The 23,429-nt window shown below is 42.3% G+C and overlaps 1 protein-coding gene across 1 annotated transcript in view; it reads left to right on the top strand.

The window, feature by feature from the left end:
- Positions 1-23,429, top strand: part of GRIN3A (glutamate ionotropic receptor NMDA type subunit 3A) — a 1,167,194-nt gene that overhangs the window by 729,411 nt on the left and 414,354 nt on the right. The window lies entirely within an intron of this gene.

The raw sequence follows: 23,429 nt of genomic DNA, 5'->3' as shown, positions 1-23,429 counted from the left end.
TATCACAGTGTTCTGCACATTATCCTAGAAAGAAAAGTGTGCATTAACCACTGTACCTCAACACAAAAAGGCTGCAATGCTGAGGCCTCAAGTATAGTTGGTACAGCAAGTACTTGGCCATATCTGCGTCCTATGCAGGGGTGTCAATAACCAAGTGTAGTGGATAGCCAAATGCCGGTACCAGATGGCAGCGAGCGGGAAAGCAGAGCAAGGGACCGACAGCAGAGCTTCCTGGTCTCCTGCTCACTTTACCTGCGTTCAATTACCCTGACTCAAAACTTGGTTATTCTGGATTTTATTAATCAGAACTGCACTTTTGCCAGCATTGGCAAGTGCAGGGCAGTACAGTGATCTGTTTCGTGGAGTGCCGCATAACAGCAATTTGACTACATTAGCATTGAGGATTAAAGGTTTTTTGTAAAATGTTATAGACTATTTTCACATGCCATACAGAATGAAGAGATTTTGTTCAGCAGGTCAAAAATGCTTTAAAATGCCACCTATTATTTATCTGAACAACAAGGGGGATGGACTAGTAGACAAAGTAAAGCTGACGGGATAGACTAACAGTTTTTTAAGCTTGGATTGTATTACCAAGACTTTTATTTTATTCAAAAAACATTAATCTAAAACAATTATTAAACATTCAATAATGCATTGTGGCTCATTCATTTTCACACGTTCACATTCATTCTGTCATCATCAACCTCTCACAAACATATGTTTCTTTGAAAACTGGTCTATACATAAAGGAACAGTCATGTGTCTGTTACGTCTTTGTACATTCACAATTGTACATTGAATTGGAAACATCTCATCTTTCACCTCCGGTGTCCATTGGATAGGAGATGGTGTGGCTCAAGCCAATAAATGTGCCAGAAAATGGATTGTTTGTCCTGAAGAAGGTTACCATACAAAGAGAGCACTATTGATGATGCTCGTTGAGACAACTGATTTAATTACCTGTAGGACTAGAGACGTTAACACACTTGCCTTCGAGCAGTGATGCTAAATAAGAAAGAATATATCATTCTCAATGTCACTGGGCATAGTAAGATTGTTGTTTTTTGTTTTCTTCCCCTGTTCGCCTTCCCTTTGTCTGGCCGCGCTCTGGAACACCTGTGTACGAGCGCAATATAAATAAAATTTCATATCGTAATAACATATAATTTGTCTTTTTGGAATCCTATCCAATAATTGCTAGACACATAAAGGTTTATTTCCAGGCACACTTCTGGTGGTGAGCCACTGATTTAGCCTGTTCTTAAGCACCTCAACTCAGCCTTTTACACTTCTGAGGTCGATAAATGAGTACCAACACAGGTTGGGGGATATTGTATGTATATTTGATATATATATATATATATATAAAGTGCTTAACTATATATAGATACAAGTGCTGCTTGCATTCTCAGTAATTTGGTAATATGGTTCTATACACACTGATAATAACGATATATATGGTGATCCATTATTGTATGAAATGTATATAACATTATAGTGATATTGCAACCATATATTTCGTAGTGTACTTAGGAACAAGTGTGATGTCCCTTCCTGTTTTGTCAAGGGGTGAAAGGTTGTGTTCCATCGCTTTCCGTGATGTCACTTCGAGGTGGGGGTCAAATGACATCACTTCGTGTGATGTCATCAGAGGTCAAATGACATGTTATGTCACTTCCACTACCCCTGGCATTTTGATGAAATGACGTCCTCGTTGTGTACGGCCACTTTGTTGTATTAGTTACAATTTTCTTCCAGGGCGATGGCATGCGGGGTCAGTAGCCATGGTTCACATGGCTTGAGAGCGAGACCGAAAGCAGGCACTGGAGTAAACGGGCGGGAGTCAGCTGAGGCCCCATGGCCTCGCAGAAGAGAACATGTTTACAGATCGTTTTTGAAGTGATGGGATGACTTCAAAAGCGCCTTTAAAACACCTGCGTTTCACGTGGTCTCCCGGAGGCTAGCAAGAGTCATCCACGCCGTCTCTGAGACTGCTAATCAGTGAAGTGTGCTCTCACTAGACAAGACGCCTACTCGTACATGCTGTCACCCTCCGCCTGCCACTACATGGCTCGTTGCGGCCTCCTCTCGTGTTTTCAGACTAATTAAGACAATGCTGAGTGAAGCATAAGAACCTGCAAGACACGGAATGCAAGACATGCATTGAACCTGTGTGCACTCTCTGAGGTTAGTTCCATCAAACACAGCAGGGTTCAGCTCGTACACGCTTTTGTTACAAGGAATCATTTACCAGGACATCGTAATCATAAATATTATCAGCGACTGATCACACGTAATATCTTATAATATACTAGAAATAAAACATAATTTAAAAAGATTACAACAATAATTGAGACATATGCCATAGTATGTCATAGCAGTCATGGACCTAAATATCATTCATTATTTTGTTATTTTTTTTATTTTTTTGTATTGGTCTTGTGTGTGAAACGTTTGTTTTAAACTATAACATAATAAATAAATACATAAATACATGCAATGAAATGCTATCAAGATATAAAATACCACATGCTTAGGGGGCCCAGTCATTGATTTCTTATTCATGGACTACTGCAGTTCCTACAGCAGAAGCTTATTGAAGACATCAATGAATTAATACCGTAGAGTGGCATACCATGTTCATGCTTATTACAGTTCACTGAAATTCTGTGTTATCATTAATGCAAGGTCTGCCATCCAACATGCTCAGAACCTACAAGATTTACTACCTGACCAAAATCTGAATCTGCTCCCATGCTTGATTCCCAAACTCCTCCAACCCATTATTTTAACACTCTGGGCCACGTTCTGGAATAGGCGGTAGTGGACTGCTCTGTGCTAGCACCACTACCGCTGGCTGGCCCACTGCCTCTCTTTACAGGAGGACAACCAGTTGTAAGAAATCCTGCTAGTGTGAATTTAGGATGAACACCACCAGCAGGAGCAGAGTGATCAGGACATGCAAAGGCTTAAAATTATACCTGGGGGCCACATGGCTCCTCTTATATGTTTGTCAACAAGTTAGAGAACCTCCTACCTTTAATACTTCACAGACCTATGTGACATCATTCCATAGGGATTCAGTCTATGGGTCCCGCTCACATAAACATGACTGGTAGGACACAATCCTGCATAAAGGTTTTATGTACAGCTGAACTACCCAAACATCTGGTCTAACCATCACATCCTCACTTCCCCCAAAACTCCATTAGAAAACACACCAAGCCCTGGTTTCTAATGACTTACACAATCTCCTCACACATCCACTGCAAGACACATGCTTTGACTCATCCATCCAGAGACGCCATTTCAGCAAAATGTCAGGGGTAGCGGAAGTGACATCACACGGCCCTTGACCTCTGATGACATCACAGGAATTGACATCATTTGACCCCAGTCTGAAGTGATATCGCAGGAAACGATGGAACACAACCTGTAATCCCTTGACAAAGCAGGAAGTGACATCACATAACATTGTTACTAAGTACACTACGAAAAATATGGTTACAATATCACTATAACGTGATATAAATTTCGTACAAGAATGGATCGCCATATGTATTGTTAAGATCAGTGTGTATAGGCCCATATTACCAAATTACTATGAATGCAAGCAAATGTCAATGGCCGAATGATAATGATGTGTTATTATATAGCACTTATGCTTAAGCGCTTTATATAGAAAAAATATACTTACAATATCACCCAAACTTTGTTGGTACTCATTTATCGACCTCAAAAGGATGAAAGGCTGAGTTGAGGTGTTTAAGAACAGACTAAATCAATGACTCACCCCCTGAAGTGTCCCTGAAATAAACCTTTAATTAGTCTAACAATTATTAAATAAAGTTCCAGAAAGACACATTATTTGGTATTCCTGATCTTTCTTACTTAGGGTCAATGCTGAAAGTGTTAGACTTGTGGAACCCCTGTTGTTTAAAACATGTTTTTAATTAAGCTTCCTGAACATGAAAGCCAGACACTCCATAAGCAAAGACCCACATGGCTCTGGCCACAGCCCAGGAGGTTGCAATAAAAAAAAGAGAACTTTTTTTTCTTTTTTTTAGGAGTAGCAAGGGAGACCACTGGGGTAGCAAGGGACACCTCAGGGGTCACAGTTACAACCCCTGGTGACCCCTAAATGAAGTCCCTGCATCCATCCCCAACTTCCTTCTGGGAAGTGTTCTCCTGTTCCCCTCTACTGATTGATGAAACTAGTTCACAGAAGCCCTCAAACCACTTAAAAGGGAATGCTGAAAATGATTAGATCTTCCAAGGCAAATAAGAATACTACACGAAGTGCATCAACAAAGCTATCAATAGACCCACAGGTCTACTAAAAGTATTTCAAAGATGGAACTCCCCCGCCATTTCCCAAATTCACAATCTCTGTGACACACTCCAATGCGTCATCATAGAAAAAGTATACAATAACCGAGCAGATAGAAGATTTGGATTCTCTCTTGCAATGGGGAATATCAAGGTGCCTTGTCTATTCTCACCTTGCTGGACCTGTCTTCTGCATTCAGCATACTTCCTTAACCACCTACTCATTGTCAGAGCCATGGACTCTGTTCTGCAGTGCGTCGTATGGTGAGAATAGTACATAAAACAAGGCAAATATTTGCCCACCTCTCTTACTGCTCATTCAGAGTACCCCAGAGTACCACATGCCTTCCTTTTACGCCCTCTACAGCTGGACTTCCACTGCTATGCTGACGCATCCAGATCGATCTCTGTGTCACAGGACACTGAGGGCAAGTCTCATGTGTCTCCAAGGTTCTAGAAGACACAGAACATTGTCTGAGACAAATAGCTTAAAAATGAATGGGTAGAAGATTCTGGGCGGGCCTCCTTCTCCTCCCTTCATACCCCCCCCCCCCCTAACCAGAATGAACTCTCTAATCCCTCACTCACCTTCTTCAGGGAAAATGGCCCAATAAAATTCAAAGTGGCAAACCTTGTAGGTGCACAGTAAGGGGACATTTCTTCCAACTGAAACTGAAGGAAACCCCTCCCTTCACCCCACAGAAAAAAATGCTCCAGGCTAGTTGATACACTGGCTGTTAGGTAAGAATTGATGCAGTCCAACTGGTGTGGGACTACACAAGACTTGTCTCTTGGTATTAGGTAACCCACCTTTTAATATAGGCCTGTACTACACAAGTTGGTAGTGTGACTGAGCAGCCAGGTTTATGTTAAGAGGGGTAATGTGAGCTGTGGAGCTATACAATGAAACCAGTAAATACAGGTATCCAAGTAAACACTTACACACTTAAAGTTATAATATAAATATTTATTTATATATACACAAATATATTTAAAGCATTCTTTAAAAAAACAGCAACTAATAGTAACAATAATCCCAAAGTTAGGATTTAATTTGTAACAGAAGCAATAAGGCAGGTGATTAACCTTTCATATGTTGTACATTTTCCAGCACATAGAGTGACATCATTTGAGGTCAGTAATAAAACGCATTTGTGATCACCATTGCATAATTGAGATATAAGGAGGGAAAGATTATAGTTAGATTCTCCCAGAGGGATGTAGGCAGTCTTTTATCCCAGCAATAATAGTGTTCAATAATTGAAACCTATAAGGGAACATTAACTGCCAAAGCCAATAGGTTCAGAATGTGGCCTTCAGGGAGCTTGGACAGCCAAAGTCAATGGGTTAGTTCAAAGTTTTGAGGATCTCTTCTTAGAACATTTTTTATTAAAGTCAGTAGAAATAGAAAATCAAAACAACTCAAGATGAGTCACCTTGAAGACGCACAAGCTGAAAGGCCAGTGCAAGTGAGTTGAGGTCAACTTTAAAGAGGGTAAAAAAGCACTCCCCAAGTATCCCAGGCCCCATAGTTCTTGTGAACTGAATTTGTTCCAGTTTGACGCCTTCCTGTTGCAGTGTAGCAGACCTTGTTCCTGCTTCCTGTTTGCGGTGAGGAAAGGGAGGATGCCTGGTGGGTTCCTGCGGCAGCACTCGAGGGAGGGACCCGGCAGCAAGGGATGTTCCTTAATTCAGCATCTCTTTGTGGTTTTGGTGCCTTTTTCTCAGTGCCAAAGAAGAACACACAGCTCTGAATAGAAGTTACTTGATCCCTCAGTCCTGGACTCTAGTGAGGGGACTCTGGATGAAGATTTCCTGCTCTTGTAGGGCTGTCTGCATGCCCACAAAGTTTGGGCTGGATTCGCTCTTCTGAAGACAATGCACTCAATGATGGTCGGGGGTCCCCAGCCATTGGGATTCTGCAGGCTTGGAAAGACACAGTAAGTCGGGGGTTGCTCCAAAATGAAGCGTATCTTAACTCTAGTTGGTCCCACCAGCCCAAAGGAGAAAGTCACCCTGTACTGGTCTTTCCAATCGAAACGAAAATGGGGTCAGCACAGCTGCAGGGCTTTCCCTGGGCACTTCGCGGTCCAGGAGGGTGCTGCTGGCGTCTCTTCATATCTTCTTCATCAGATGTTGTCCTCCAGTGGTCCACTCTGCCTCTAGTCCCAAAAACCTTGCCTTTTAAGCAACTTCCTATTCATTCACAGCCCTTGGCTGTCCATCACCCAGGAGAGTGGCTGTCCTTCAGGACAGCCAGCCGGTCAATCAGAACTGGTTTCACTCAGGCACAACTAGAGACAAAGGACAGGGAAGTCTCAGGACCCTCCCTCACGTCCTGCCTTTCCAGACACACTGGAGCCTGGGCGGGCTTCAGGGCTGAAGCCCGCCAAAGGTGAAATATACAAAGGACTCAAACCCAGTTCAAACAAAAGAGTAGATTCCCATACAAAACTGACAAGATATGGCGAAAAAAGAAGACAGGGGCCATTTTGGGGAAATGGTCACGCTTTTGTGCTGTACTGCAGCTGAGAAATCAGCTGTCGATATATGGCACATGGTAGTAAAAAAGAAACCACTGCCACCAGCCATTAACGTGGGTTAGTGTAACAGAATTTTACAGGAGGAGTGGGATAAAGGATTTACTATGTAGCCCCCCAGCACTCCACACAGGGTGGGGTGTGCTGGAACCACAAAAGAAAAGGTAAGCACGACAGGGGTCATCTTACTATTCTTGGGAACAGTACTTCTCCCAAGAAAATGTAGTGAAACATTAATAGAATCCAAGGGCCTTCTCAGTGTCACTGCACAAAAGGTGCTGTGTGTCACAATGTTAATTTTAATGTTAAAGGATATTTATACCGTGCACTATCACCACCGTAGTGTTCCCCTGGCGTTCTGGTGCATCTGAAAGAAAGGGGGGTAGGTTAGGGTGTGTTAGTAGGACACATTTTGGAGAAAGAGCAAGGGAGCTGTGATGTGTTGTTGGCAGCTTCAGTTCGGATAACACAGTTCTCTGAGATTTTTGGTGTAGTATCCAGTCGGAGTCTGTTGTGTGCTGTTGTGTAAGGCTGTGTGGTGTGTTTGTTGTTGCGGTGTGGTGAAGTGCGAGCGGGTTGCTGCGGTTTAAGAGGTATGGTTGTGTTTGGGGTTAGGGTTTGAGAGGTGTGTGAAGAGAGGTGAGATTTTAGTAGGGTTTGGTTATTGGCATTGTTGTCATGAATAAACGCGCACTCATATTGCGTGTCTTTCGAGATTGAGACAAAAGGTCTTGCTTATATTGATCTAGTTTCAGCAAGACAAGCCTGTCTCTCATCTCTCTGTCCATATGTTCCGTTAGTTAGTCTCTACAGTTCTATCTTTGTTCTTACTCAGGCCAGTCCCTACATCTAAGTCTGTGCCTGATGCTAACTGGTCCCCGAAGATCTATCTAGTTGTGACCTATGCCCATACCCATAGCTCTGTCTGAGTGTGGCGCGGTACAGTTCAGACCTTACCAGGATGTCTGGATTGACACAAGTGAATCACCATACTTATGTCTCAGATGATTTTGTTGTGTGTGTTGGGTTAATCGTTAGGAGGTCAGTACATCTCCAGGAAACTGCTATGGTATCATGTATGTTGGTTTAGTGCATTCTATCTTCTACTTACTAGCTTGGGTGTGGGTTTTTTAGTGTGGTGCTATTGGTCTCATTTGGCTGGTGGGTTAGCGTATATGGAAGGGTAGGTTTGATGGTGTTTGTCTTGTGAGCATGAGTTAGTAATTAGATAGTGTGGATGCACAATTGAGTTGGGATTGGGTTTACACAAGGTTCATGTAGTCAGGGGGATGCTTGGTAGTGGGTAATGTTGATGGTTGTGCCTGTTGTTTGTGTCAGCCTTGTTACCTATTGTTCTGTCCTGATGGGGTTGTTGCTCGTGGTTAGTTCCGCCTAGCATTGTCTCTCTTGTTCTTGTGGGTGTTCCCCCTCTCTGTTGGTTCTAAGTGTTATCTGTACCGTCATGGGTTCTGTCAGCTGCTTCGCTTTGCATTTTCGGTTTTATTATTTCAATTGTTTCTGTCTGGTTCCAAGGTGTAGTTTTCTGAATTTTAGGTTGTCTTTGGTGTTTCTTACTTCTTTTGGGAGGTTATTCCAGGTTTTTGCCGCCAGGTGGGAGAAAGAGGAGCTCCCATGTTTTTTCCTGACGTATGGCTTTGGTTCCAGGCAGATTTCATTGCTTGATCTAAAGGGTCTCACCGGCTTGCAGATGGTTATTTTCTTTTGTAGGAATTCTGCTCCCTGGCCACTCATTGCCATGTGTGTTATGCACATTATTTTGAATGTTTTACATTGTTTGATTGAAAGCCAAAGTAGCATTTGTAGCGCTTGTGTGATATGATCTCTTCTATATAGTTTGAGGAGGAGTCTAGCCACTGCGTTTTGGATAAGTTGTTGTATCTTCAGTAGATGTTCCGGCATTCCGAGGTAGAGGCTGTTTGCATAGTCAATTCTTGACATGATGAGGGTGACGATTTTCAGTGTGTTGTGGGTGAAGGACAGGAATGGTAGGATTCTTTTTGTTGAGTGAAGAAGGAAGAAGCATTTTTTTGTTATTACCTTTTCTTGTGGTTCTAATGTTAGTGTGTTGTCCATTAGGACTCCCAGGTTTTTGACTATGTTTCATGGTGTTGGACTGGTTCCCAATTCTATCGGCCACAGTATGTAGTTGTTGTTCTCTTGGTGTTCGGACATAATCATGATTTCTGTCTTTCCTGGGTTGATTTTTAGGTTGTTGGCATTCATCCAGTCATAGATTTCTTTGAGACATTCTCCTTGAGTTGAGTTTTCTTCTTGTGCAACTTCGATTTTGTAGATGATTTGAGTGTCGTCTGCATAGTTGTAGCACGTAAGATTGTATTTTTTGAAGATCATGATTAGTGGAGTCTGGTAGATGTTGAAGTACAGTGGTGTTAGTGAGAATCCTTGTGGTACTCTGTAGTCGTTAACTCACGCAGCAGATTTGAAGGGCTTTATCCAGACTGTTTTGGTTCTGTTTGCTAAGAATGATTTTATCCAGAGTAGTGCTAAATCTGTTATACCTATCTCTTCTAATTTCTTGATGAGGGTGTGATGGCTTACTGTGTCGAATGCTGCCATGAAGTCGAGCAGAATCAGGGTTGAGGTTGTGTTGGAGTCAGCGTTTGTCTTTAGGTCATCCCAGATGGATAGAAGTGTCAATTCTGTTCCTCTTGCGGGTTGGAATAATAAGCAGCGCTCAGATACCTGAGGGATCGTAGCGCTATATAAATGCCAAATTATAATAATAATAATAATAATTATTATTATTATTATTATTATTATTATTATTATTATTATTATTATTATTATTATTTTGCTTGGTCCAGCAACTTGTGTTTTTCTACGTGCTCTTGGGTTAGTTTGTAATGTAGGTTTCTAGGGGTTTTGCTGGGTAAGGAATGTTTGAAATAGGTCTGTAGTTGGAGAGGTCTTCCACGTCACCACTTGTGTTCTTAAGTAGTGGTTTATTATACAATGATGTAATCCCCCAGTACTCCACGTAGGGTGGTGTGTGCTGGAACCACAAAAGGAAAGGTAAGTAAGACAGTAGGTCATCTTACTATTTTTGAGAACAGTAGTTCATCCAAGAAAATGTAGTGAAACATTGATAGAATCCAAGGGACTTCTCAGTGGCACTGCACAAAAGCTGCTGTGTGTCACAATACAAAAAGCAGATGCCTATGGAGTTTTCCAGACTCCATTATTCCGTAAGAAACACACAAATCCAAGCCAGAAAAACCACATAAGAGAGTGAGAAAAATGTCCCACTCACTCAGGAGTTAAAATTAAAGAGCCCTGAGTTCAGCAAAAGAGCTGGGGCCCCTAAGGTTAAAGGGAATTGGCACAGAAATGAACATGTTCCCTAACACTGGCTACCTCTAGACTGCACTATCTATGCTAATGTCCCATCCATAGGACATAAGCCTCTTAGAGTCAATGCCCTCTCTATGAGGTTCTTTGTCTCAATGCTCTATCCATAAGCCTCTGAGAATCAATGCCCTATAAATATATAAATATGCTCTGCAGTTGGGGTTTACTACTGGATTCCTAGGAAATCCGCTTGGTTTTGATAAGGTGCAAAACCGAGACAGATAACGCAGGAATCCATTTGTTTTATACCTGCATTACAATCTCATGCATGCATAAAATAAAGACCTCAGACAAAGTGAATTGGGATGAGCACGGAGGAATTCTTATCTCTGCTCCACTCCCCTTCTTTCCCTTGTGTCAGCACGAAAATGGCGCAGAGTAGGAAATGGAGGCGTGAATGATTTACGCTGTGGATTTTTGCCTCCTTTTTCCGCCCTGCCCCAAATAAAGTGAGGGTGATTTTAGGTTGCATGAGTGTGAGATACACAGTGGAGTGCTTCACCCCCTATTCCTGAGGGTGGCCAGGTAATTAGGCAAGGTTAGCATCCAAGGGCCGTCTGTAACCATGGTGACACCTTAATGTGATGCCGAGACTGGCAATACTGACGTGATTAACTCTACAGAAAACGGAACACAATGCCTAGAAACCCGTACGCCGGGTACAGCCTCAAGGAGCTATTTAGTTTGTGCTGCTGGCTCTTTAACCTCTTAACTGCCAGGCTATTATGCAAGTCTATGCAAAAAGGACGAGCCTACCCGTCCTTGGCACGTAAATTAAAATAAACATAGACAGCAGGAGCATGATCATTACTAGTGTGACTGAATACATTTCCAAGAAAAAGTAGCTACATTGTTTGACTGAAGAGGATCCTTCTGATGCATGTTTATGCACGGCCTTTCATTGCAGGCATTTTTCAATTCTCGGAACGATCATAGTTGCAGCTGATGTATATCTACCTGGATGCCTGGAACCAACAGACATCACGCTAAAGTTAAACGGGCGTCGATTGGCAGAGCTGCTGTCAGAACGACAAGGAGGCACCTGGAGGAATCTGATTGAATTTAACGTATACATTAGAATATTATATGGAAATAATTATAGGGAGGCAGCGTAAGTGTTAGGGACGTTCAAATAATGTATGTTATTTGAACTAAAATAGATTTAAACATCTCAATGGTATTCATAGAACAAGAGCAGTACGAAATGAGCAAAACAAGTGCACAGTTTCCACCTTATAGTAATGGCAGCGATAGAAAGACAACCGTAAAAAAGCTAAGAAATGGGTAAAGCTAGGGGGTGCACCAAAAAACAAACCAGAGGAGATAAGAGCCATATGTTCAAGTCAAAGAGGCCAGAGGGCCTGATTATGGGTTTGACGGTAGTGTTAAAATATCAGTTTTTTTTGTCATACCAGATGTTTTGCAGTGCTGATAAATGTGGACTTTCCACATAGTGAAACTCGTCCCATCTGCCTGATTTTGTGTGGAGGTAGTGATCATAGAATTGAATACAATACATTGGGCCTCATTACTGGGTTGGCGGTAGCCGTGCCTGCAGTACAGGCACGGCTGCCGCTGGTATCCATTTTTTTCTGGCGCCCAGAAAAGGGCAATTACCGGGTCATTACGACCTTGGCGAACCCGGTAATTTCCCTTTTCTGGGCGCCGGAAAAAATTCTTCCCCATTCCCATTTCAGCCCCATAGGGCTGAATGGGAATGGCGAAGGTGGTAACATCGGTACAATTAATAATGGTACCGGTGCTACAGTCATGTTCTGCTCCCGGGTGCCGGTACGGCCACAAGGTCAGACATGGTGGCTGCAAGGGCACCCGCGAGCAGAACTCGTAGTTTGCTGGTATGGTAACAATGGTACCGGCAAGCATACCGGTACTGTTGTTACTGTACTGGCAAACTCATAAAGAGGCCCAATGGTGTGGTATAAAATGGCAGTAACATGGCTGTAATTCCGTTAACTCCGTTTTATTGCACTGCTGTGTTACATGTTTGGCGGTGAGGTGGAGGGTTTACCTCCAGCAAAAGGCTGTAGGAAAATCTGCCGCCGTGCTGCCAAAAAATCTGCAACATTAATGGAATTACCGCCATTACCATCACTTGTAATTCCCTGAAATCCCCATGGAGTCTTACGGACTCCAAAAATGTGGATTTACCAACGGAATACCATTAAACTTGTAATGAGTCCCCATGTGCGGTACTTACCACAAACAGTAATAAGAAATCACCACGGTTTCCTAGGGAACTCGAAAATGGGGAAATGGGGCAGCCCCTTTACCGCATACAGTAAGGGTAAGTGAGTGGTACTGACCGCCAAACTTATAATCAGGCCCTTGACCTTATTGTAGATTGTTTTTTGAAAAGAGAATGATGAGATGTAAAAGTGAGGGCTACATGTCCAGTATCTGATTGGGGCAGAATTAATTACTAGGGCTAAGGAGAGACACTTCATGCTCTGCCCTCATAGCAAGGGTTTTGTAGAGGGAAACGGGCATACTGTTTTTAGGGCCCTCACAATGCCGAGGGAGAATCGGGGACTAATAATATGCTATTCATTGTACACAACCGTTCTGGTTTTGTTGTGTATGTCACTGAAAGACATGCTCTACATAACTTCATTAGGGCTACGTGGAGCGTTCTCCTAACTCACAAGAGAAGCACAGGATCTTTGTGGGTTTATCCCTCATAGCCATGCCGAGGCACTGCAGCACCATCAATGCAATTTGGCCATGCTCCGTCTGTCTCTCCCGTGTCACGTACAATAATAATAATAATTTACATTTATATAGCGCTACAAACCCTCAGGCATCTGAGCACTGCTTACCCACGGTGTGTGGTTTTCATTTATCGACCTCGGAAAGATGAAAGGCTGAGCTTGTCCCTGCCGGGATTTAAACCTGTGTTGGCAGGATCTGCACGGATGTCAAAGCAAGCACTCTACTCGCTGTGCTATCTGAGCGAGTGACCTGAAGAAAAATGCAGCTTCTGCAGTACCTGGTGATAGAAGCTCTGGGTTTTCAGGTGACTCAGATCATATAAAAAAACAATGCCTGCTGTTCCAACTCATGCCAGCACACCATCTCTGACACCAGCACAAGCATCAGCCCTACAGATGTCATCCCAAACCCCAGCAATACGCATGCACCCTCTGAAAACCACCCCATGCAACAATCAATCCCCCTGCATATTGTCCTCCCAAAACAGACAAACCCTCTCTTCCCTGGAGCCCTGGTTTTGATGGGACTTTTGGCTTTTGTCATTTTGACATTAAAAACACTTTTGTGGTAATAATACATCTTGACAACCCACAAAAACCGATGTTACAGACTTGTTGATGAAAATTACGTTGCAGACTTGTTAAAGTAACTTGCTTTGCTCTGTAGTGTGTTGTGTTACAGAAATGACTATCCCAGCTCTTGATTACAATCTCCTTCTCTGACAGATTTTGTGTTGCATCGACCACTCTGCAATCATATCTATGAAATGCTGTGTGTACATATTAGACATAAGCTCTAATTTTACAAGGCTTTTAAAGAACACTGATGGGCAATGTCCCAATGCAGTGAAACATTCCAGCCAAGCAGTGGACTTGTGAGGGGAGACAACACATTTGGACATGTTTAATCTGAATCGAGATGCACGTGTACCTACTCCAAATGTGGGCATGTTGGGCAAGGGCGACCATTTTAGGAAGATCGAGCTAAAAGGGTTAAGATGGTTCAATTGTCATGCATGCTCTAAACAAGGGGTGAAAAGATCAGAGAAGCTCAGAAAAAGGAATCAGTGTCAATTTCAAAGTTAATTACAAGCAGGTGTTCTATTTGGCAGTTGGTCTGAGAATGGACAAGACTTAACTTCAAGTACAAGGAAGGCAATTTGAAGCAGTACTACTATGAGGCCTGTTAAGTGCTCAAGGATGGGTGTGCCCTTTATTTTATTTCTTACTTTATTAAATTGTTCTTGCTTCCTTTTTGCTATATTTTGCAAATATATCATGCCCTTTCTCGTTTGGCAATTATTTCCTACTTTCTCTAATATGGTTGATTCCTATCCCTATTTATACAAAGACTTTCCCCGGAGTGTAAATTGATTCTAGGGTGGAAAGCTCTAAACTGCTAAGAGAGATCCACTCTCTCAGATCATTCCAGTGCATAATGTGTGTAAATGATTTGATTCAGTATGCCAACCATAAAATCAACATATTAACATAAAAGATTAATCACAATATAGTAATACAAAATCAGTGCCTTGACTACAACATTTCTTAAAAACATACCAATTGTCATTTCATGAAATCCCAATTTATAAAGAAGTGGTCTCATAACAATTTACATGTCCAAGATACTTCCAATTCAAGAATGTCCTTCTTAAACACCATGCTTTCATCATATATTGAGACTGAACCAAGAGTTCAGAATCACTTTGGATTCCCAGGAAGTTTTCAATGGCTTGACTGCTAGTCATAATATATAAGTTCTTATAAATTGGGAAAAGACATCTACACCTCAAGTAGTTATATAGAGGACAAAAATAAATAAATGCAGTGAATGCTCTTTCTCAGCTTGACAAATCTTGCATCTAATTGTAATACCACACTCCAGTGACCTTGGACCACTACCAACGTCAAAACACCTAATCTGGCCTTCAAATACAAGATTTTCACTTACTTGTCTTCCAAAGTATTTAGATACTTTTCCGGGCCAAGATTTAAACAATAAATACTATACCGTTGTGCCAGTGGAGACTGTCAAAGACAATTTCAGTTGATACTACCAGCCTTTATATTTCTGTACAATGGGCGGTTTCGGGATTAAGTTCCCTAAATTTGTGGTAGTAGAAATCAGAGGTAGCTCCAATTTCATACTTAAATCAGAAACGTAAAAAACCCAGTGGAGCTTTTTTGAGGCACTTTGTGTAAGATCATCCAGCAATGCAGATTTATTTATAAGAAGATAAAGACCCTCATTACGACTTTGCTGGTAGTACCGGCAGACTCGCCTTACCATTTCCACCACCTGATATCCCAGTATTACAGGATAGTACGGGCGGTGGAGAAACGGTAAATTCCTATTCCCATACATTCCCATATAGGAATGGGATCCCTGAGCACCGGCACCATTTGTAACGGTTCTAGTGCTTCAATAAAAAATCTGCTGGTGGGTGCCTGAACTACCGGCAGGTCAGGCCTGCCGGTAGTTCACAACCACTGCTGGCAGACTTGTAGTTTGCCGGTACAGAAAAGGTGCCTGTAATCATTGTTAACAGCACTTTTTTCCAGACCGCCAAACCTGTAGCGAGGGCCAAAGACTCCATTGTCATAATCTATACAGGTACAAAATAGGTTTTGGTGGTGTGGTATTGACGTGAGAACATTTACTTCAAAATGCTGATCTCTCTTTGCTCCAACGTCCTGAGATCTGAGTGTCCCCAAATCTCTCAACTCTGAAGAGATGGCATATGCCCTCAGTAGCTTCAAGCTTTGGTAATATGCCATACCACCATACTGTTCCAAAAAGCTTTGTGTGCCCCACCCATTGTCTCGTAAAGTTCAAAGTAGATTTATTAATCTGTTTCCCCCATCAACAGTCTCCCAGGTATTCATAGATGTCAACTTTCTGAACTTCAGCATTTTCCAAGCAATTTGCACGGTAGATTTTTCAATGATTTGGTCTTAGAAAGATTGATTTTCAAACCCATACTCAAAGCTAGAGCTGTGAATGAAGTCAACACCTTTTGAATACCGATCCTTGTTTTACTGATCTATGCTGTGTCATCGCCATATTGGAGAATTCCCATATTTTTCCTTCCCACAGTGGGAAATCCATATCTAGATTTTCAATTTCAACAGCAATTTAATTTATATACAGACTAAAGAGAGTAGGGGCTATAACACAGCCCTTCCTTAAGCCTCCAGCCACCAGGCAGGGACTTGTCAGACCCACACCCTTATCCAAGCGCACCTGAACATAGTTGTCAGTGTGGAGGCTTTGTATTGCTGCTACGAGATTTATCAGAATATTAAATACAAGTGAGAACTGCCATAAGTTTTCTCCTGGAAGTAAATCAAATGGAGTACGTACATCTATAAAGTTCGAATACAACTTTCATTCCTGAGCTTTGTGTACTTGTCACAAAGTAACGCTAACCTAAAAACCTGATCCAGTCGGCCAATGCCCGCTCTGACACCTCCTGTAAATCAGAAAGGACTTTGTGGTCTCTCATCCACTCGTCCAATCTCTTTCGGAAGTAATTAAGGCGATAGGCCTGTCATTTTGCGGATCACCTTGGTGCCCTTTTTTATGTATTGGGTCTATTATAGCTCCTGTCCAAATTAGAGGTAACAATTGGCTACTACCAAACATCCAGTAAAGAATAGGCCCCCACACTCTTATTTATTTTATTTATGTGTTTATTTTATTTGTTGGGTATTTATAATGCGCCTATGCAGCCTATGCAGTCAAATGGTGTTTCAAGGTGCATCATGACAAGGGAAGGTTCGGATTGTTCAAGTGCCGTAACAAGAATTCAGGGGAGGGGAGAGAGGTGCAATGTGGAGATGAGTCGCGAGGAAGACAGAAAATAACATTTCTACTAGGTTGTGAGACATTGGGAGCATGCAAGTGCTGTAACAGAAAGATGGGAGTGGGGGGAGGAGGGGTAGTGTTGGAAGGGGTGAGCAGGGAAGAAGATAAACAAAAGTATTCCTATTAAGTTGTGAGAAAATTTGGAGCATGCAAGAGCAATAACAGAGTGAGGGGAGATGGAAAGGAGGAGAAATGCAGGGCAGGGAGGAAGGAAGAAGTTAGGGCAAGGAAGGAGCAAAGGGAACATTAATGCAAGTGAAAAGGATCACTTGCACTTGGAGGGGAGGGGAACAGGGGAGAGCTAGAGGAGCGATGGGATGGAGCCAGTGGCAGAAGTCAGAAACCTCTAAGGCTGGAGCAACAGAGGCAAAGTTGCTCATGAAAGTTCCAGAGAACTAGGCAAAAAACCTGCTAGGAGGAGAATCTCACAGAGCAGGGCTGTCCAGAGACCTCAAAAGGGGATAAGGGTGAAAATAGAAGAGAAAGAGGGAAGGGGAGAGGAGGGCCATAAATATCATACTACGGAAACAAAATAAGATCACAAGAAACACAGAGATGGATTATCAAACAGAACACAGTTTATTGTGCATGACAGCATGTTCAGTAACAACAATGAGCAATCAGCACCCTATAGCAATGAGAGCTCACATGCTCCCTCCTTCCTCTACCAAACAGAAATCCACTGTTATACATAGTGGCATTTGACGTACATTACATGCATAGAAGCATTCCACCATAGCATTTTGCCTATGTGCATACATTTCAACATAGCCGTGTACTGTGCTGCAACATATTCTAAGAAAGCAAAGCATATCATGCAAGCATTCCTTCTCTCGCACGAGACAGAAGGACTCTGCAGAAACTGAAAACATCAGTCATGCTATCTCGTCAAGGCTGAATTCTCTGTGCTAAAGGATAGCTGACAGTCTGCCAAGAGACAAGTTGTTATAATAACATCTATTCCCTCTGTTCGGCTGTGTGCACACATTTCCTTTCATACTCAGCAAAGCCTGATTCATAATGGTCAAAAACAGACCACTATTAGCGCTTAGAAAAACACAATATGCTTTTTAGCAGGCGTTAAAAACCAACCCGCAAAGGGACCAGGGTGCTAATTAAGGTACCGCAATTTGCGGTACCGTAATTAGCACCTTCCCCATTCCCATTATGCACTATGGGGCAAAAATGGGAATTGGGAAGGGCAATGGGGGAAGGGGGAATTACCGCCCGCCAACCTTGGAATAGGGCGGTAATTACCCTTTCCTCCAAGGCGGTGCCGGTATTTTACCAGCATGGACCAAGGTGCTAGTAGCACCGCCACCGCCTACCGTGTAATGAGGCCCTATATCTTTCTGCATGGCTCTCAGCCAATGTTGATCCATGATAGCTCATAACTAACTATATTGCTAAACAGAGTTTATATTAATGCAAGAATGGATTAGCTCATGCTAACTATAAAAATATCCAGATTGACAAAGGGAGGCCTGAAAGCGGGTGAGGGGGAAGCAACTTCAACACAACAGCAAAGCATAAATCTAGATTCAAGTGTCCAGGATCAGGGCACAAGCCTAGGTATCAACATATAGCAGAAAAAGCAATACCACCTAGATGCATCCTGAGAGAGGGGAAAAAATCCTAGATATCAACATACAGCAGCAAGAACACCTAGATGTGAGTATCCTGGAACAGGGAAAAATCCCTAGATATCAACATACAGCAGAAAGAAGCAACAATACCTAGATTCGGGTTTCCCCGATAGGGCATAAGTGAACGAGATGGAACGTGGGTGATGTACAACAGACTAAAGAATGGGTAAAAGGAGTAATATAAGCGGTGGGACAGTTTAATAGGGAATAGTAATAGCTGGTTCCCCTGCCAGCGCCCATCTCACCTTGTCAGCCGCTGCTGGTTGAGGGCTGTGCTGCATACTCCCTCGGCAAACACAGGCAAACACTGATCAGATCACTCTTAGATCAGTGAGAAAGAGATATGCTGGTATTAAATCCAGGCTTGGGGTTTATTTATTTTCTGTGCCAAGATTGCCTCTTCCACCTCATCAGGAGATATGTCCAACACATGATCATTTGGTATGCCCTCTCAGCGACTTGCAACAAAGACTTGCTAAAGTTTACTGTAATGGGCATACCAGTCTTTTTTTGTTTGTTTTACTACAATCAACGGTTTATGCAAAGGGGGCATAGAAGCATTAGCAGAAGCTATCTTGCAGAAAGCCATGGTGTCTTTCTTTTCAGTCACTTATTTGAGCTCATCCCATTTCTTTATTTCAAATGCAGAATTATTTTGTGCTAAACATACCTCGTGCTCATTTCTTATACACCTTGCTGCATGACTATCGTCTTGTTTCTTTGATTTGCCAATAAACTGGCTATCTTAGCATGACATTCATTGTCAACCACTGACATTGCTATATGCCATTTCTCCCCCTTGATGAGCAAGGCTTTCTCAGTAGTGGGATTAGCACATTGGGGACTTGTTCCCAAAGATTTTTGGGTGAAAGTTCACCACAATCAGATGCTAGAACTTCAAATATAGAGATTAACACTTTGTACATTAGGCCTATTTGATTCTTATTGAATAACGCTTGCCATGGTTCTCTTACCCCTCCCAGGGTCCCCTCTGCTTTATCGTAATAAGTAGTCTAACTATTCAATCTGACTCACAGGAGTGATAGTGATAGACATAAAGGGCCATGATCACATTCTACACGCTGGGTAACTTGGAAATCATTTATCAATTTCTAACTGTCTACTTAAAGCAGGATATAGTCTATACAAGAACTACGATTCCCAGAGGTAAATGTTGGTTTGGGAGGAATGTCATGTGTAAATATACCATTACATGATCTGAAGCCATTAGTCATAGGTTCTTGTATTAGTTCATCAGAAAAGCTATGTTGAGGTACACAGACCGTACTATGCAAGGGGGGATCCTCCCACATCTCATCATGGTCTTTACATAAAAATGTTTACTTGTTTATTCTTTTCAGTTGCATATTAAAATCATCCACTAAACGTATGTGATAATTTTTACTAAATTGTTGGTTTGAAAAAGATTCTAATTCTTCAATATGGGTCGATAAAGTGTCAGTGGCTTTCTCATTGGGCCTTAGATAAATATTGACAATACAAAATACAGTTCTAACATCAACATTCCATTTCACAGTTAGAGTGTCAATGGAAAAAGAATGGGCCAAAGTGCTGCCGTTGTTTTTCTTGACTGCTACTCTTGGCCTGGCTTTCGGGCAGCATATCTTCTAAAGCGTAATCCTCATGGCAATCTGTCTGGCAGCCAACATTAGCACCTTTGGTTCTTTCTCATATTGCATATCCAGACAACGGAGTTCTACAATGGCCTTCCATCAGTTTAATTATAGTATCTAGGTATTTTCAAAAGCACAGGTCATTCTTTGCTCTTGATGCCTGCAATCTGTCAATTTCACTCTTAATGTTCACCATGGCTGATTCAATGCGCTCTAGCCAATTTAGGCTGTCTTCTAACTCTGTACACTGGCAGACTTGTAGGATTGTGAATCCTAATGTCGATGAAAATATTGCTGTTGGATGTGATCAGGCTCAATTCTTCGACTGCCTTCTTCACCAGATTCAGTAATTTCATGTTCAACTTCACCATGTAGTACAGGCTCCACTCTACTGCAGCTAAGAATGGATGTTCGACAGCAAACTGCTCCCGACATAGTTACTCAGGCTTGTGGGCACCGTCGCGGCCTCTAAGCTCGGGCCATCCAAAGAGTCAATAATAATCATTCTAATTAGTGGGATTGCTCTGAAAGTATTTTATAGGTACGGAGGCACAAGGGGGCCGGACATTGCTACCTTGTCACAGTCAGTGTTATTTAGGGAGTTCCACCTCCCTGTGCGGTATTCAATTAACGCTACCTTGAGATAGTCCACTTGCAGAGATTGTGGGGGTCGTCCCCTCTCCAATGGTATCAGCAGGTGCCTATGTGGACGTATTTCCTGGTTGTCCTTCTGCATGGAGTTGCAGGCCATACTCCACATATGAGCGGTTTATCGATCGTTCCAGACCTTCAAGCAGAGCGCTACTACAGGGTTCAGTGAAATGTTTGGCCAGTTAAGGGGGCTCGCACAGAGTCGCAATATCTCCTCCCATTCTTTCCCCAACTCCATCAAAGTCTGTAGGCTGATCTTGTGTTCAGAGCCTCTACTTGACACTTGTGGAGTAGAAGTGGGGCTAGCACCACCCTCAAAAAGATTTAGCAGATTGGGGAGTGGTTGTCTATTGCACCTGCAGCTGCATTCCCATCATGTTATCTTCTCCACACGCCTTTGTCCTCCACAGACTAGGTCATGGACACTCTGGGTAGGACCACAATACAGCAACTTCCAATCAAGCCATGCACTTTGAGACCACTACGGTGGTGATTTGGCACAGTGCAAAAGCCTTTTGACATAACATTGCATAGGTACTTTTGCTTTTTCATGATGTGTGTAATCCACTTGTTGTGCAATACTATTGTATTCTAGAGCTATGCTTCACACTCCTAGGATCTTCACCCATATATCCTCATTTACTATATGCTACAGATCGTGATGTGTAAGAGATGTTCTTCTTTCGATATGTTACGGAATGTTGTTTCAGGGTATAACTAGCTTATCATTTCCATCATGACATTGCCATTTTAGATCTTCCCCTTTTTTCAAAATGGCCCAATATGGCTGCTTGGTGGGGCAGGGAATTGAATGTTCTAAGGCCTGTTGATGAGGGAAGCTAGTAGAGTTTTCTCAAACAGTGGGGCCGACCAAAGTTGAGGAAGGGACCTAATGCGCTAAACCAGGTACCTGCATTCCTCACTCTTGCCCTACTCTCGCTTAATGACACCAAGATAGGACCACGACACCTCCACTTCAACGATCATACCCACACCAAGAGGCTATGGCAGTAGGACCCTTAGAGGATAGTGATTGCACCCTTTACCGCTCCGAACTTTTCATCTGAGTGCAGCGCATTTACCTTTCATGCAGTCAACACTTGGCTATATCACTTTTGGTAAACAGTCTAGCAGACCCCAGTTTATATCTGGGATAGCAGGAAGTGACTATCAATATGATGTGACAGCCTTTGACAAACAAGTTAGTGGGGAATGCCCGCTACAGCTTGGGTACATCAAGCAGTCATGATTCACTCATTTTTCAAATGCTTCTCTCTGAAGATATGGAAAACTGCCTTCACTGGAAAATAATAGTCTCGACGAGGAATCACATTATCCTTTTGTTTCATCATGACCATTTTTTCCAACTTCTCACAAAGGATATACGTATTCACATGAAGACACCAACTCTTCCTCAATCTCCATCCCGCTCATCCCATTGTGTCTCACTGCATCTCATTACCTCATTATTCATTTGTCCCCACTACCTCTTTACAGTAGGCTACATCCAGGGAAGCTCTGGCAGGATAACTTTGCCCCAATGTATCTGTCTTGGGGCATAGGTCCATTACAGTGGTGATTGGCAAAGTGCAAAAGCCATGTATACATAACATTTTTAAAAAAATAGGGCAGTTCGATAACAACAAATACATATCACCCACCGAAACATACAATAAAACATCTTCTTTCGAGCCCAAACATTATAAAGTCGTTGTTTCCTTCATGAAAAGTAATGTTTTTCCTAAGTCAAAACTTCTTACCACTATTCCTTATACAATGTAAAGAAGAGTATTTTCATTTGGCTAATATCATACCAACATATAGTATACATATATCATGGACAGCTTTTTAAAATTCCAACAAGGTTTTGGGTTTTTGCAGGTTGGAAACATACTAATTAATTTATCCATATCATAACATTTATGTTACTTATCACTACGTCTGTTATGTATATATGTCTTAGAACATCTAAACATCGTGACCACATTATCTGCACATCTATCCTTACCCTGAAACCCAGCGAAACGTCAGTGCAGGGGAAAGGGTATTGACTATCTCTGGATGGTCACCCTGGGCCACAATGAAGTTACTCATGTTGCAGCCTTTATATTATCACGTCCAAATTCAGGGGTTGTCCAAATCAGTATATACAGTTCAATGTTGCAAACATTTTAAAGTTAGAGTGAGTGTAAATGGGCCCAGAGTCCAGTGTGCATTATGTGCTTAGTAATTGAGGCCTAGGTCCCTTCAAAGACATATTTAACAAATATAAAGATCTCTGAGCATTCTTAAGTTCCCCTATTGCTCTTTGATGTCATGCAGAGCAGTCAGGAATTCTCATTAGATCATTTGGCCCCTCCCCCTTTCTTATGACGGCATTTTGAGTTGAATAGGAGTCTAAAAGACTGTCTACGCTGGACGTTGCCCTTCCAGATACAATAATCATAGTACGAACAATCCAAACGTACTCAGAAAGCCGACACACACAGATGCCAGTTCCTCCTGCTTCTGCAAGCACCAACAAAAGAGCACAACCTCTAACCTATCCCTCTTCCCTCACTAACCTACCCAACCCACTTTCTTACAGAGCCACATGAGCCCCTGGAAACCATGCTAATAGTAGTGGTGCATGGTATAAG

Source organism: Ambystoma mexicanum, chromosome 6q (genome assembly GCF_040938575.1).
Source record: "Ambystoma mexicanum isolate Mex_15411 chromosome 6q, UKY_AmexF1_1, whole genome shotgun sequence".
Lineage (NCBI taxonomy): Eukaryota > Metazoa > Chordata > Amphibia > Caudata > Ambystomatidae > Ambystoma > Ambystoma mexicanum.
The sequence above is the reverse complement of the archived record's forward strand: the minus strand, read 5'-3'. Positions and strand labels throughout refer to the sequence as shown.